General features: G+C 42.3%; 1 protein-coding gene across 4 annotated transcripts in view; it reads left to right on the forward strand.

Annotated features, from left to right (window-relative positions):
- The window catches only part of APOLD1 (apolipoprotein L domain containing 1), a 65,867-nt gene that overhangs the window by 37,651 nt on the left and 10,573 nt on the right, over nucleotides 1-17,643 (forward strand). For 3 of the 4 annotated variants that reach the window (XM_051850267.2, XM_070049400.1, XM_051850269.2), the window contains one exon: nucleotides 850-971. The exons of the other annotated variant lie outside the window; for it this stretch is intronic. The gene's annotated coding sequence lies outside the window, so the exon portion shown is untranslated. The remainder of the gene's footprint in view (nucleotides 1-849; nucleotides 972-17,643) is intronic. 4 annotated transcript variants of the gene reach the window in all.

The following is a 17,643-nucleotide window of genomic DNA, read 5'->3' on the forward strand; positions in this document are numbered from 1 at the left end:
AAATAATGAAAAAAAATTGTTTTGCCAAAGAAACAAATAAAAAACTGCCACCTCTATTCTTCCCTGGATTTTCAGCCTGAGGGCCTGCTCTAAAAATTTCAAATATATCAGTCCATACAATCATATGAGCCAATTCCTAAAACAAATCTTCTCCTCCTTCTCTCTATCCTACTGGTTCTGTCTCTCTCCAACCCTAGTACAAGGCATGGAGAGAAGCCCAGGAAAAAAAAGAGAGACTCTTGATGGAGAGGAGTGAAAATGGGCTGTGGCCCTTTGAAGAAGGAGTGCAAGGGGGGAAAAACCAGATTGCATGGATTTTGATTTGTCTTGTTGTGTTTTTATCCTTATGGTCATGCCAGCACTCAGATTTCCTAATTTCTCTTTTTGAGTTCTTTTTCCATAACATCTGCTTCACTGCATGATACAGGATGGGGCCTGTATTCTGTGGCTTGTCCTCAGGAACCTCCAGCCTTGCTGCTCCCCATGTCTCTTGATGAAGGCTGGCACCTTTTAGCGATAATTCTAGGCCATCTTAATCTCTTTTAATATGGCTAATCTTTTCAGGAATTTCACATTTTCCTTCAGTTACTTTGCAAAGCTGTGTAGTGAGCTCCTCTGCCTCTGCAATGTATGGGGATTTATTTTTATTGTAGTAAAATATATACAACATAATATTTACAATTCTATCTTTAATTATTTTTATTCATATGAAAGACACAGGGAGATGAGAGAGAGAGAGAGAGAGAGAGAGAGAGAGATCTCGAGAGAGAAAACCATCTACTGTTTTTTCCCCCAAATGCCTACAGTGGCTAAGGCTGGAGCTCAGAACTCAATCCATGACTCCCACAGGTGTGGCAGGGACCCAAGTACTTGACCCATCACCTGCTGCCTCCCAGAGTGTGCATCAGCAGGAAGCCAGAAGCAGAAGCAGAGCTGCGACTTGAAACCATGCACTCCAATGTGGATTGAGGGTATGTAACCACTATGCCCAATGTGTGCCCCCACTTTAACCATTTTTAAGTGTACAGTTTGGTGGCATTAAGCACTTTCACATTGTGGAACCATCACCACTTCCATTTCCAGAAGTTTTCCATCATCCCAAACAGAAGCTCTGTGCCCATTAAACACTAACTATTCCTGCTGCCCCTAGTCTTCTTTCCTTCTCTATGAATTTTCACATCCAGGGGTCTCATATTAGTAATTTCATGCAGTATTTATCCGTATTTATCCTTTCTACAACTGCTTTAACATTTTTTATTTGAGAGAAAGAGAGAGAGAGAAACTGAACTCCTAACCACTGGTTTACTCCACAAATGCCTACAAAGGCTGTGGCTGAACCTGGGAGCCAGGAACTCAATCCAAGTCTCCCACACAAATGGCAAGAGCCCAACTCCTTGAGCCGTCACGGTAGGCTGGAATCAGAAGTGGTGCCAGGACTCAAACCCAGGCACCCTGATATAGGATAAGGGTGTCTTAAGCAACATTTTAACTGTTGAGCCAAACAGCTGCCCCCCTCTATGTAACTTTTTAAAGAAAAAGAAAACAGATTCAGGAAACTGTATGAAGCAAATTACTAGAAAGAGAAAAATATTTTTAACTACCACCCAAGCCAAAAGAGAGCGCCCTATCAGTCACCTTAGTGTGACCCATCTCACCTCTACCCTCTTCCTTTCCCTAAGTAACTACTCTCTTGGCTTAAAAAAAAAATCGCATTATAGAGTTGGCACTGGGGCACTATGGGTTAAGCCCTGCTTGTGATGACAGTGTCCCATATCAGAGTGTTGGTTCAAGTCCTGACTACTCCATCTCCAATCCAGCTTCCTGCTAATGCACCAGGAAGGCAGCAAAATATTGCCCAGTTACTCGGGTCCCTGACACCAATGGGGTAGACCAGGGTGGAGTTCCTGGCTCCTGGCTTGGGCCTGGCTCACAGCTGACTGTTGTAGCCATTTGGGGAGTGAACCAGGAGATGGAAAATCTCTCTCTATCTATCTCTCCCTTTCTCTCTGTAATTCTGACTTTCAAATAAATAAATAAATCTTAAAAAAAAAAAAAAAAGTGGAGGAGCCAGGATTCTAGCAATGGGATATGTGATGACAGTGTTTTAAAAGGCAGATTAACTCCCAACACCACAAAGCCAGCCCCATAGTCAATAAGTGAATAAGAAGCAAAGACAACCCAGTAGAAAAATGGGCAAAGGGTACAATCAGATCATTCACATGTGAAGATACAGAAAGGGTAAAAGAACCCCAAGCGCAGGAGTTCAGGCGCACTAATAATCAGTACAGTATTCTGCAGTATGATGTACCCAAGTCCATCTACTTCCCTACTGTTGGAAACTTAGATAATTTTAAGCTTATTCTTACATATAATGCCCAAGGAACATCTCTGCTCTATTTCTTTGGGAACAATTTATTTGAAATATTAAAACTTGTAAACTTAAACGTGGAATGTAATAGCAAACATCTTGCTATCTGGGTCCTGAATAGAGGTTGTGTGTTATGTGAATAAAACTAAAACTTCCCATCAGAATGTTCTTTGACTTTTATTTTTCATCATGTGCTTAATTTAATACACTTAGGGGCCACTGAAACTTTCTGGTCAGATTAGTTCAAACAGTCGGAAATTGTTCTGTCTCCTTGAAATAAAGCTGATTGAAGGATTACATTGTCTGAATAACTGTAGGATTCAAAAACTCTTTTATAAAGACTTACTTTATTTGTAAGTTTAAAAATATCCATAATTTCTTTCGGATTAATGGCCTAAACATGCATATTTGACCAGAGTCTTATTTTTTCATCCATCACAGTTATAGCTTGTTTGTTGTTCATTAGTTGTAAATATATTCTAGGGAGAAGATATTGTGGATCTACACTCAGTAGGGAAATAAAATAGTTACCAAATTTAAAATATATGTGTCAGGGCCGGTGCAATGGGATAGCAGGTAAAGCCACTGCCAGCACCACTGGCATCCCATATGGGCGCCGGTTCGAGTTCTGGCTACTTCACTTCTTAGCTCTCTGCTATGGCCTGGGAAAGCAGTAGAAGATGGCCCACGTCCTTGGGCCCCTGTACCCACGTGGGAGACCCAGAAGAAGCTCCTGGCTCCTGGCTTCAGATCAGCACATCTCCGGCCATTGCAGCCAATTGGGGAGTGAACCAGCAGATGAAACACACTCTTTCTCTCTGTCTCTCCTTCTCTCTCTGTGTAACTCTGACTTTCAAATAAATAAATAAATCTTTAAAAAAATAAATAAAAAATTAAATATATGTGTATTTTGTTCAGGAAATCCCAATTTTAGAAATCTCTCCTACAGAGATACTTGCAAAAGTGTGCACACACAAACAACACCTCACCCCATCCACACAAGGATGTTTGTAGTATTTGTAATTATTCAGGTGAAAATATGATAAATGCCAATCAATAAAGGGACAAACAAATCATGGCCTGTCATTATAATGAGTGACAGTACCACCTTGGAAAAATGTCTGTAAAAAGAGAATTCATTTCCATTGGTTCAAAAAATATTTTTAAGGAAGGGTTAACTTCAGTGGGACTAAGCAAACAAAGGAAGATGAAATAGCTCAAGACCGGTGACAGTGGAAAGCTATATCCGAGGGAGGGCCTAAGATGGGAGGAGAATATGTGGTACAACAGGACCCAGTGACATCTGGAACCACAGCCAGAGAAAGTTATAGCTACTGCAAAAGACAGGGCTGAAGACAGGCCATTTGGGGAGTGAGTCAACACAAATGGAAGATCTCTCTCTCTCTCTCTCTCTCTCTCTCTAACTCTGCTTTCAAATAAATAAATAAGTCTTTAAAAAAAAGTTGCATAGCATTATATAATGTTATTTTTGTAAAAGAAAATCTCAACCACACATTTGAAATATACTTGTTTGTGTAACCAAAAACATTATGTAGGAACATTAGCAAACTATCAAGTTCAGGATTACTCCTAGAGGGTGAGAACTGATGGCAAGAGAAAACTTCCATTCATCATTTTTATACTGCATACATTTTTCATAAGAAGCATGCTTTATTTTCTGATTAGAATAAATGTAACCTATATTTTCAAAGAAAAGAAAGCACTGTTACACTTAAGGTGAAGGCAACCATAACAGAAACACCTAAATGTTTATTACACGGTTAATACACTTAAGAATAAGGTATAAACATTCCAAAATTGATATTAATTCTTTTTTAACAAAGATTTATTTATTTATAGGACCAGTGCTGTGGTTAAGCCTCTGCCTGTGGCACCGGTATCCAATATGGGCACCAGTAGGAAGCTCCACTTCCAATCCAGCACTTTGCTAATGGCCTGGGAAGGCAGCAGAGGATGGCCCAAGTTCTTGGGCCCCTGCACCCATATGGGAGACATGTAAGAAGTTCCTGGTTCCTGGCTTCGGATAGGCGGGTTGTTGCAGCCATTTGGGGAGTGGACCAGTGGATTGATTTATTTATTTGAAAGGCAGAGTTACAGAGGGAGAGAGAGAGAGAGAGAAAGAGAGAGAGAGAGAGAGAGAGAGAGAGAGAGAGAGATCCCACCCACTGCTTTGATCCCTAAATGGCCACAACAGCCGGAGCTGGGCCAATCTGAAGCCAGGAGCCAGGAGCTTCATCCAGGTCTCCTACATGGGTCCAGGGGCCCAAGCACTTGGGCCATCTTCCACTGCTCTCCTGTGTGCATTAGCAGGGAGCTGGATTGGAAGTGGAACAGACTGGACACAAACCAGTGCTAAATATAGGCAAAAATAGCTTTTTTATTGTTAAAAATGTATTCAAAGGACAGAGAGATGAAGAGACAGGCAGAGCTTGCATCTGGTTCACTCCCAAATGACTGCAACAGTCAGGACTGGAGCAGGCTGCTGCTGGGTGCCAGGAACTCAATTCAGCTCTCCACATAGGTGGCAGGGACCCAACAATTTGAGCACTGGAGGGAGCTGGAGCTGAAAATTGTTCCTGGGTACTCTGATATGAGATTGGGTGTCTTGACTACAAGGCCAAATGCTTGTCTCAGAAATAATTTTTAAAGTGCTAAAACTTTCAGAAAAAAAAAAGTGGATTAGGCACTTTAGTTTCTTTTCTTATCATAAGGAGGTTAGAAGTCACACTCCATTCTATCTTATGAAAAGCTGAACAAACTGAAAAATCCACTCTGATTAGAACCATAACAGAGATGAAGTAACAGAGAAAACCACTATCTCCAGACTTGTAGAAACTTTTGAATGCAGAAAATCACAACTTACAGTGATGGGGTAGCAAAACCTGAACTGTAACATGAATTTTTGGAAGCTTGGTGTGGACCAGTCTGCAGGCTAAAAACTCCATGGACTCAAGAGTCATTGGGAGGTTCCCATCTTTTTGCTGGTTTTTACCTTTAGGAACTCTACCAGGTTCTCAAAGTGAATAGTGGAAGAAAATCCTCTCATGCTTCCAGCAGGGAGAGGAAATAGAAACCATCTTGGAATAGGCCAGAGCATTCTATTCTTATTAATAAAGTCTGCCCTGAGGACAAATGATTTAGGCAGAGCTTCCCCTGCTGAAGTTGTATAACAGTGCAACTGACCTGAGGGAGGGGAAAGACCAAAGCCGGCCTACTCTTAACTATTCTGTCCCAGCTAAGGGAGGAGGGATCTGGAAAGCATTTGTGAAGTTCACAGTCCAGAGCCAGAGGCTTACCAAAAGACTGAGACCTAACCATGGCAATATAGCATGTATCTTCTCCCCCATAAATCTTAGTTCTGCATCACTAAAGCCCTGGTTGCTACAATTCCTTTTGGCCAGCACACCATGACTGGCTCTCCAGAAAAAATTAAAAGGCATTTTACAAAGGGCAGAGAACAGTTTGAAGAGACCATGCAAGCATCAGAACTAGACTCAGGTCTGGCAGGGATATTGGAATTATCTATCAGATTGGGAATTTAAAACAATCATGATTAATATACTAAGAGATCCAAAGGATAAAGTAGACAGCATAGGAGAACTGATGGGTAATATAATCAGAGAGAAGAAAATTCTAAGAAACAAAAGAAATGTTAGAGACCAAAAATATTACAACAGAAATGAAGTTTGGACATGGCTGAGGGAAGACTCTGAACTTGGGGGTATCTCAGCAGGCACCTCCAAATCCAAAAAGGAGAGAGAAAAAAAGACTGAAGAGAAGATCCACACCAGAATATCAAGAACTGGGGCCAGTGCTGTGGCGGAGCAGGTTGGACTGCTGCTTGGGGTGCCCATATCTCATCCTGGAGCGCCAGTTTGAGTCCTTGTACTCTATTTCTTGTTGTTGTTGTTGTTTTGACAGGCAGAGTGGACAGTGAGAGAGAGAGACAGAGAGAAAGGTATACTCTATTTCTAATCCAGTTTGTGGCTAACGTGCTTGAGAAGTGGCAGGTGATGGCTGGAATACTTGAGTTCCTGCCACCCATGTGGGAGACCTGGAGGGAGGTCCTGACTGCTGTCTTCTGCCTGGCCCAGTCCCAGCTGTTACAGCCATTAAGGGAGTGAACCTGAACCAGCAGATGGATGCTCTCTCTCTCTCCCCCGCCTCCTACCACTCCCCACCTCCAGCTCAGTCACCCTGCCTTTCAAATAAATGAATAAATCTTAGGAAAAAGAATATAAAGAATTGTAGAAAACTATAAAAAGTATAATATTTTGAGATGAATATACTAGAATAAGAAACAACAAATATTTGAAGCAATTACTGAGAATGTCCCCAAACGAATGTCAAACACCAAATCACAGAGAGGGAACTCAGATAACACTAATAAAGATAAATGTCAGAAACAAATAAACAAGCCCCCCTACAGGTAAGCATAGTGTATTCAAACTACAGAAAATTAAAGATGAAGGAAAAAATTCTGATAGAACTCAGAGACAAAAACACTTGACTTATAGAAAAGCAAAGATTAGAATTACATCAAACACCCCAGAGATCATGCACACAAGAATAGAGTCCAGGGAAATTTTAATGTGTTGAGACAAAAGACCCACCAACCTAGAATTCTGTTCCCATGAAATTAACATTTAAAAGTGAAAGAGAAATAGAGACTTCCTCAAATAAACAAAAATGGAGGGAATTTATTGCTGGTAGACTTATCTCCCAAGAAATGTTAAAAAAAAAACCTTATTTAGAAAAAAGGAAAATCATATAGTCAGAAACTCAGATCTAAATTAAGGAAAGAAGAACCTTGAAGAAGTGAAGATACAATAAAACCTTTTCTTTTTCTTATTCATAATTGATCTAACGGCTAGCAGTTTGTTAAACACAATAGGAACAATATCTTTGCTAATGTAGGAATACCTAAGGTTATGTATGTTTATGTGTAAGTGAAATGAATGACAGCAACAAAAAAAAAAAAAAAAAAAAAAAAAAAAAAACAAGGAGAGGGAGAAATTAGGATGAGTTGTTTTTTTTTGTTTGTGTTTTTTTTTTTGTTTGTTTGTTTTTTGACAGGCAGAGTGGACAGTGAGAGAGAGAGACAGAGAGAAAGGTCTTCCTTTGCCGTTGGTTCACCCTCCAATGGCCGCCGTGGCCGGCGCACCGCGGCCGGCGCACCGCGCTGATCCGATGGCAGGAGCCAGGTACTTCTCCTGGTCTCCCATGGGGTGCAGGGCCCAAGCACTTGGGCCATCCTCCACTGCACTCCCTGGCCACAGCAGAGAGCTGGCCTGGAAGAGGGGCAACCGGGACAGAATCCGGCGCCCCGACCGGGACTAGAACCCGGTGTGCCGGCGCCGCAAGGCGGAGGATTAACCTAGTGAGCCGCGGCGCCGGCCAGGATGAGTTTTTATTATAAGGTACCCACACTACCTGAGAGGTGGTATGCTGTTATTTGAAAATGGATTTGGACTAGTTGTAAGTATGTATTGTAATCTAGGGCAACCACAAAAAAGGTAAAAAATATAAAAATATATATATGATATATATGATATACTAAGAAAGGAGAGAAAACAATCACAAAAAGTGATCAATTAAAATAAAAAGGGAAAAAAACCAAAAAACCCAAAACCTGAAACATAAAAATAGGAATAAAGAATAAGGACAGCAAATAGGAAACAGTAGGAAATATGACAGATACAAATCCAACTGTATCAATAAACAGTTTAAATGTCAGTGGTCGAAATATATCGGTTTAAAAAATTGATCGAGTAAATCAAAAAACAAGAACCAAGTACATATGTGTGTCTACAAAAAACCCACTTTGAACATAAAGGCACATATACATTAAGAGTAAATGCATGGGGGCCAGCACTGTGGCGTAGCAGGTAAAGCCGCCACCTGCAGTGCCGGCATTCCATATGGGCGCTGGTTCAAGACCCGCTGCTCCACTTCCAATCCAGCTCTCTGCTATGGCCTGGGAAAGCAGTAGAAGATGGCCCAAGTCTTTGGGCCCCTGCACCTGTGTGGGAGACTGGAAGAAACTCCTGGCTCCTGGCTTCAGATTGGCATAGCTCCAGCAGTTGCGGCCAATCGGGGAGTGAACCAGCAGATGGAAGACCTCTCTCTCTCTCTGTCTCTCCTTCTCTCTCTGTGTAACTCTGACTTTCAAATAAATACATCTTTAAAAAAAAAAAAAAAGAGTAAATGTATGGAGAAAGACATAGCTTCCTAACAACGAGTCAGAAGAAAGTCAGAGTTGCTGTACCAATTTCAAGCAGGACAGACTTCAGAGCAAGGAAAGGTATTGAGAATAAACAGGGGCATGACATAATGATAAAGGGGTCAATTCTTCAAGAAAACACAACAATCCTTTGTCTAACATATGTACTTTCAAACAGTGTCAGAGTATGTGAGCCCAAGGATGACAGAACAGAATGAGGAAATAAACCAATCCACAGTTAAAACTGGAGAATTTAACGCCCTTCGATCAGAAATGGATATATTCAGCAGGCAGAATATGGGTAAGGACATGGTTGATTTAATAACACCATCTGGGTGGATATTTGACCTAGCAGTTAAGATGCCCACATGCCACATCGGAGTGTCTGGATTTGAGCCTTGGCTCTGAATTCGAATTCCAGCTTCCTACTAATGCAGACATTCGGAGGCAGAAGCTGATGGCTCAAGTACTTGGGTCCTTGTCACCCACATGGGTGACCTTGATTGAATTCCTGAGCCATAAAATGTACCTTAACAATGCAATCCTAATCAATATCCCAGAAAGTTATCTTGTGTATACTGGCAAACCAACTCCAAAGTTTTTACAAAAGAATCAGTGTTTAGCCTAGTGGTTAAGATGCCCACATGTCACACTGGAGGGCCTGGGTTCAGTTTCAAGCTCTGGCTCCTAACTCTAGCTTCCTGCCAACACAGACTCTGAGAAATAGGGATGATGGCTTGCCAACCACCTGAGAGTCCTAGATTGTGTTTCTGGCTCTTGGCTTCAGCCCCAGCTCAGCCCCAGCCATTGCAGGCATTTGGGGAATGAGCCAGCAGAGGGAGCATTCTCTTTCTCTCTCTCTCTCTCTCTCTCTCTCTCTCTCTCTGCTTCTCAAATAAATCAAATAAAAAAAGTCTGAGACAGTCCCAGAATAGACAACACATTATTGAAAGAGAAGAATAAATCCAAACAACTGACATTACATGACTTTAACTGTACAGCTACAAGACAGTGTGGCAATGGTCAAATAACAGAACAATGGAGCAAAATAAAAAGCCCCCCAAAAATCCCACATAAATAGAGTCAATTGATCTTTGACCAATGAGCAAACAATGCAAGGAAGCAAAGACAGTTTTTTAACAAATGTTCATGGAAACTGGTTATCCACATTCACACATACACACACACACAAAGAATCTAGAAGCAGGCCTTACACTCTTCACAAACCTTATCTCAAAGTGGGTCACAGGCACAAATTTAAAATGTGAAACTTCCCAGGTGCATTAGAAGGGAGCTGGGTTGGAAGTGGAGTAGCCGATGTTTAAACCAGCACTCCTATATGGGATGCTGGCATAGCAAGTGGTGGCTTAACCTACTGTGCCATGACACTGGCCTCTGGGAGGAAATATTTGCAAAAGATATATATGATAAAGAACTATTACCCAAAATATACAAAGAACCCTTAAAATCCAACAATAAGTAAACAAAAAAGTTGACTTAAAAACTGCCAAAGACCTTAACAAATATCTCACCAAAGAAGATACATAGAAGGAAAAGAAATATATGAAAAGATGTCCAAATCATACGTCCCATCAGGGAAATACAAAATGAGATGGCAGTGAGATACCACTGCACATCTGTCAGTATGGCCAAAATCTAGAACACTGACAATATAGGATGTTGGTGGTGAGGATATAGAGTAACAGAAATTCTCATCCCTGGCTGGTGGGAATGCAAAATGGCACAGCTACATTAGAAGACGGTTTGGTACTTTGCTGCAAAACTGAACATACTTTCACCATAAGATCCAACAGTCATACTCCTTGGTATTGACCAAAAGGAGTTAAGAGCTTATATTCACACAAAACTGTGCATGAAGATATTTATATCATTTATATTTGTAATTACCAAAACTTGGAAGCAACCCAGATGTCTCTCTCAGTGGGTAAATGGGTATGTAATGATACATCCAGGTAATGGACTACTATCCAGTGCTAAAAAGAAGTGAGTTAACATACCATATAAAGACATGGGGAAAACTTAAATGCATATTACTAAGTGAAAAAAGCCAATCTGAAAAAGGGTATATATGTTCCCAACTATATGACATTCTGAAAAGGAAGAAGTGATGGAGACAGTAAAAAGATCAGTGGTTGACAGGGGCTCGGGGGGAGTGAGTGATGAACAGGTGGAAGACAAAGGGTTTTATTTTTTAGGGTGGTGAAACTGCTCTTTACGATATTATAGTGAAGAGCAAATCCACAGAATGTCCACCACCAAGAGGGAACCCTAATACAAACTGTGGGCTTGGGGTCAAGGTAGGTTCATTACATGTAACACATGTACCACTCTATGAGGATGATGATACCAGGGGAGGTTATGCATGCCTGGAGGCAGGGGTAGTATGGGATATCTCTGTTCCCCCACTCAATTTTGCTGTGACCCTCCATGAGCCAAACACTGCTCTAAAAATTAATGGAAACAAAAAAGATTGTAGAAAGATGAATTACATAATTTTCTCATTGAATTCAAAAGCAACTAAAATTGAAAACTCACTATATTTTAAAAATAATTAGAACAAAAATGATCAACTTTCAGGGTTCTAGGAAATACACACTTTGCTTCCTTCTGTTGTTTAGTGTGAACTGACGTAAGTCTTCTATCAAAAATAGGCTTTAAGAAGAGTTAAAAAAGAAAACCAATATCCAACATTCTCTTGCCTCTAAGAAACATGGTAAAAACTAAACTATTCCAAGGAGTCTTAACGTTGAAGGACAGTTTAAGATTTATTATGCCTCTGTAGATACAAAAAAAAAAAAAAAAAAAAAAAAAAAAAAAAAAGCAGGTGTTACAATCCAGGTTGCAAGGACTGCAGTGGAAGATAATGACTAAGCCCAAGAAAGGGAGAGACAAAAGCGATTGTCTCCTAGTGGCCTGGGAGATAAGAGAGTCTTTATAGCTTCAGGAGGAGTGTGGACTCAGCTGCAGTTTTCCTGGCATCAGAGGAAAAGACTTGTGGTAAATTAGATATGACTAATAGGGACTGTGGGGCAAACACTTCTATATTAATGATATAGAGTGTGTTTAACCCACAGGTTCCCAGGTGTTCTGTGCAGGTGTGTACACCTGTGGAGAAGGAAGTGGACCAACTTAAATTGCCTTCAGTTGATCCCATTAGGAAACCTGGGGCAATTGAGGAACTCCCAGTGTTAGATTTATCCAAACGAATAATCAAGTAAGATTACCAAACACATTCATTTTGCATATGTGCTGCCGAAGTGAGCACGAAACACATCTATTTTGAAAGCAATAGGCAAGGATGGTGGAGTCCTTCTTTACAAATAAAACCCCTGGGAGTTGGTGTTTGGTTCAGGGGTTAAGATGCTCATATCCCCCATCTGGGTTCCTGAGTTTGAATCTCACATGCAGTTCCAGACTCCAGCTTCTTGCTAATGTAGACTTTGGGAAGCAGTGGTCATGACTCAAGTACTTGAGTCCATGCCACCCATATGGGAGACCTGGTTTGAGTTACAGGCTCCTGGTTTCAGCTTGGCACAGCTTTGGCTGTCGTGGGCATTTGGGGAGTGAGCCAGCAGATGAAAGCTCATTCTCTGTCTTGTTCTGACTCTCAAATAAATGAATAAAAAATGAAACTTAAACAGAAAAGGAAAAATGCTGCTATAAAGCAGCACTTTTCAAAATTATATTTTATTGAATTAAAGGCAGGTAAGTTAATCAATGAAATACAACAGATTTTATAGAAGTATATGTATATAATGGGGGCCGGTGCTGTGAGGCAGTGGGTCAAAGCCTTGGCCTACAGCGCTGGCATCCTATATGAGCTTTGGTTCGAGTCCCGGCTGCTCCACTTCCAATCCAGCCCCCTGCTAATATGTCTGGGAAAGCAGTGGAGAATGGCCCAAGTGCTTGGGCCCCTGCCCTCACATGCGAGACTCAGAAGAAGCTCCTGACTCCTCGCTTTGGATTGGCCCAGCTCAGGCCATTGCAGCCATTTGGGGAGTGAACCAGCAGTTGGAAGACCTCTCTCTCTCTCTCTGCCTATATCTCTCTCTGTAACTCTGTCTTTCAAATAAATAAATACCTCTTTTTTTTTAAAGAAGTATATGTAAACAATGGCAGTAAATTAATATGAGACAAGCAATAACACATTTATAGAAAAGCATTTTTTTAAACAAAAAGTGATCAACATTATAACAGGAGAAGAATTTACATTCACCTTGCACTAAAATAAACTCCACTTGGGTCAGTTAGGTTAAAATGTTTATTGTGATTATTTTCTTTTTAGCTTTTTCTAAGCATCAGTTTCCCTTCCCATATTATACCACTTTCACTGTGATTTCCTGGCCTGAGAATTCTTCTCTGTGATTACAGGTAATACTGCTGGAAGGGTGAAGTCCCGTTACCCATTTCTGCTTGTTTCATTTCCCTATACAGTGCAGCCAGTGAACAGGCACTTGACCTAAGCTCGGAAAACCCAGTGATCAACTACTAGAACTTGGATTTTTTAAAAAAAGATTTAAAAATGTATTTGGAAGGCAATCTGCAGGTAAACTCCTCAAATGCAACAGCTGGGGCTGGACCAGTTCAAAGCCAGAAGCTGGGAAGTTAGTCTAGGTCTCCAAACATGGGCGGCAGGGACACAAGTACTTGAGCCATCATTTGCTGCTTCCCAGGAGACACATTAGCAGGAAGCTGAAATAGGGAGCAGAGCTGGGACTCCAACCCACATATTTGGATATAGGATGTAGGCATCCCAAGCAGTACTTTAATCACCACACCAAACACCTACCCCACAACTTTGATTTCTTTAAAATGTTTATTTTCTCCTGCTGGAAAAAATGATGGGTTGGATGGGTAGGAATAGTTAGAGAGGGGTGGGTCTTCCATTTGTGGTTTATTCCCCAAATGCCTGTAAAATACAGGGCTGGGCCAATCTGAAGCCAGGAGCCAGGGACTCCATCTATGTCTCCCTCAAGGGTGACAGAGCTCAAGTACCTGAACCATCATCTGCTATTTCCCAGGCGATGCATTAGCAGGAAGCTGGATTATAAGTGGAGTATCCAGGACTTGACCCAGGCACTATGACATGCAAATGTCCCAAGCAGTGGCTTAACCTGCTGCTCCATACTTCCTGTCCCACCAGAACTCTGATTTCTTTTTTGTTCCTTAGAGAGTTATTTTATTTGTTTGAAAGTCGGAGTGATAGGGAAATAAAGGGAAAGTCAAAGAAAGAGATCTTCCATTCATTCCCCAAATGGCTTCAACAGCTGGGTCTGGACCAGGCTGAAGCCAGAAGCTTCAAATTTCATCCAAGTCTCCCACATGGGTGGCAGGTATCATAGTACTTGGGCCATCTTCCATTGTTTCTCAAGCACATTAGCAGTGAGCGAATCAAAAGCAGAGCAGCCAAGATTTGAACTAGTGTTCTGACATGGAATGCTGGCATTGCAGGTGGTGGCTTAACTGGCTGTGCCACCAGGCCAGCCCCAACTTTGATTTCTAGGTAAATGCAAAGACAAGAAGGAGTAGTGGTTGGTCAATGGCACCTAAAGTCTTTGCTAACCACAAAACAGCTATTGTCATTCCAGTTTCTTGGTTCTCCAGAGCCCCTTTCCCACCATCAATCATGTTTCCTCAGACTCATAGCAACAGTCAGCCACAGAGAGAGTCTTCTTATGACCACATGAAGACTGCACTTCCAAAGAAATACTGAGAAGGAAGAGGGACTATGAGACACTTGGTGGTTGTTTCACCTTGGATTAGCTTCTCTACAAGCAAAGCACCTGGAGGTGGTCTGATGGCTTCCATTTTTTTCTCTTGCCTCCCCTCATGGCAGGGGTTTACCTTCTATTCCTTTGATGTTGTGGCTTGATGGACTTAACTGACCTGAGTAGAAGCTCTGAGTATCATTAGCCAACTTTGTCTCCACCGTATTTTGTACTTTATCTGTTCCATTCCATCCTACCAACACTAGTCACACCCCTGATACTCTCTCTCAACAACTCAGTAACCTTCTAATTTATCCCCTGGCTTTAGTGGCTCTAAAAACCACTCTTCCCACAACTGTCAATGATACCAACCCCGCAAGGCTACAGCTGAAAAATCTTTAGTGTTTCCCCTGCTATGGTATGGATGTGATTTGTCCCATTGAAAGATCATGTGTTTTAAGATTGAGGTGATGTGGGAGACAATGAAAAAAATTTTTTTAAGATCTATTTACTGGTCGGCACCGCGGCTCAATAGGCTAATCCTCTGCCTAGCGGTGCCGGCACACCGGGTTCTAGTCCCAGTCGGGGCACCGGATTCTGTCCCGGTTGCCCCTCTTCCAGGCCAGCTCTCTGCTGTGGCCAGGGAGTGCAGTGGAGGATGGCCCAAGTACTTGGGCCCTGCACCCCACAGGAGACCAGGAGAAGCACCTGGCTCCTGCCATCGGATCAGCGCGGTGCGCCAGCCGCAGCGCGCCGGCCGCGGTGGCCATTGGAGGGTGAACCAACGGCAAAAAGGAAGACCTTTCTCTCTGTCTCTCTCTCACTATCCACTCTGCCTGTCAAAAAAAAAAAAAAAAAAAAAAAAAGGATCTATTTACTTATTTGAAAGTCAGAGTTAGAGAGAGGCAGGGCAGAGAGAGAGAGAGAAAGTCTTCCAACCACTGGTTCACTCCCCACATGACTGCAACAGCCCAGGCTGGGCCAATCTGAAGCCAGGAGTTTCTTCCAGGTCTCCCACGTGGGTGCAGGGCCATTTTCTACTGCTTTCTCAGGTCATAGCAGAGAGCTGGATCAGAAATGAAACAGCCAGGACTCAAACCGGTGCCCATATGGGATGCCAGCACTGCGGGTGGTATCTTTTCCTGCTACAGCACCAGCCGGGCAATAAACCTTTAAGTGGGGCCTAGTGGGAGGTCCTTGGATCAGTTGGAGTTGTGTCCTTGGAAGGGATTAAAGTAGCCCTTGTGTGGATCCCTGAACTGTTGCCAAGAGTGAATTATTAAAATAGCAAACTAAACCCCTGAATGATGCTTTGGCTTCCTTTTTCAGATGTAATCTTGGGGGCTCGCATTGTGGCATAGCTTGTTAATCCATTGTCTGCAACACTGGCATCCCATATGAGCACCAGTTCATGTCCCAGCTGCTCCACTTCTGTTCTAGTTCCTTGCTAATGCACCTGGAAAAGCAGTGGAGGATGGCCCAAGTACTTAGGCCCTGAACCCATATGAGAGACCTGGAGCTCCTGGCTTTGGCCCAGTCCAGCCCTGGCCATTGCAGCCATCTGGTGAATGAACCAGTGGATGGAAGTCTCTCTCTTTCTCTCCTATACTCTTTGTAACTCTGCCTTTCAAATAAACAAATAAATATTTTTTTAAAGATGTGATCTCTTCCTCCCACACGTTTCCACCATTGTGACACCATCTGCCATCAGGCCCTGGTCAGAGGGCCAACCGACAGGGCTGCCTGGTTTTACCTTTGAATGTCCAGAACTGTGAGCTACACAAACCTTTTTCCTTTTATTTTTTTAAATATTTATTTTATTTATTTGAAAGGCAGAGTTACAGAGAGAGAGAGAAAGAGAGAGAGAGAGAGGTCTTCCATCTGCTGGTTCATTCCCCAGATGGCCACAACAGCTAAGGTTGGGCTAAACCAAAGCCAGGAGCCAGGAGCTTCCTCTTGGTCTCCCACATGGTACAAGGCCTCAAGCACTTGGTCCATTCTCTGCTGCTTTCCCAGGCACATTAGAAAGGAGCAAGATCAAAAATGGAGCAGCCAGGGCTCAAAAAGACACTCATGTGGGATGCCTGTGCTTTAAGTGGCGGCTTTATCACCTGCGCCACAGAGCTGTCCTAACTTTACTTTATAAACTTAGCCCGCATCTGGTATTTCATAACATTGATGAAAAGGAGGCTAATACAGTTTTCCCCTAACATGGTGTTTGAGAGCCACTGTGGCTTGGTTACTCTATAACCCTTCAACCTCATCTCTGGGCATTCCCAGCTTCCCACTCTATTCTTAGCAATGCCAAACTTCCTGAAACATCCTGAACAATCCTCTGTGCCTTTGTCTATTATGTTCTCTCATCCTGCACCTCCTTTCTCTCCAAATCTTCGTCCATTCTGTTCAAATCTCAAGGGTCAGCTAAATACCAGTGCTTCCAGAAAATCTTCCCTAGTACTTCCCAGGCAGGCACTTTCTCTGTGCTTACTTGTTCCCGACACATACTTCTTACATTTCCCACACTAAATGGAAATGTTTGGTTCTGTATCTTTCTCTTCCAATGCTCAGCCATCTCTTGGAATAGACACTGTATCTTGTTCAACTTTTTAGCCTCAAACTAGCCTGATTTTCTGGCACATGATAGGGAATCAATGCACATTTGTGGAGCTGAAATAAGCCAAACTAAGCATTAATTTAAGAAAATTCTGGAGCTGGCATTGTGGTGCAGTGGGTTAAGCCGCCACTTGTGATGCCAGCATTCCATATGGGAGAACCAGTTCCAGTCTTAGCTGCTCCACGTGCAATCCAGCTCTCTGCTAATGCACCTGGGAAAGCAGCAGGAGATGGTCCAAGTCCCTGGGCCCCTGCCACCCATGTGGGAGACCTGGATGGAGTTCCAGGTTCCTGACTTTGGCCTGGCCCACCCCTGGCTAATGTGGCCATCTGGGGAATGAACTGGTGGATGAAAGATCTTAATCGCCCTGTCAGTCTGCCTTTCTAATAAACACAATAAATCTTAAAACAAAACTGAGTTGTCTCAAGGCCTTCTGGTGCTATTCTTACAAAATTGATGGCATTATGAATTGGTCCTTCTAGAAAGATGTTCATTCCCATTCATTTGATTTCTTCTCATTATGAATATTCCCCAAAGAAATACTCCTAAGGGAGAGAGTGTACACAGATGTCCTAGAAATGCTAACGGTAACAGTGGAAAAAATTGGAAGCAATCCAAGTGTCTAACAGGGAAATGACTAAGCAAACAACAGGATTATTACATAACTATTAAAAATGACAGAGGTGAG

Source organism: Oryctolagus cuniculus, chromosome 9 (genome assembly GCF_964237555.1).
Source record: "Oryctolagus cuniculus chromosome 9, mOryCun1.1, whole genome shotgun sequence".
NCBI lineage: Eukaryota > Metazoa > Chordata > Mammalia > Lagomorpha > Leporidae > Oryctolagus > Oryctolagus cuniculus.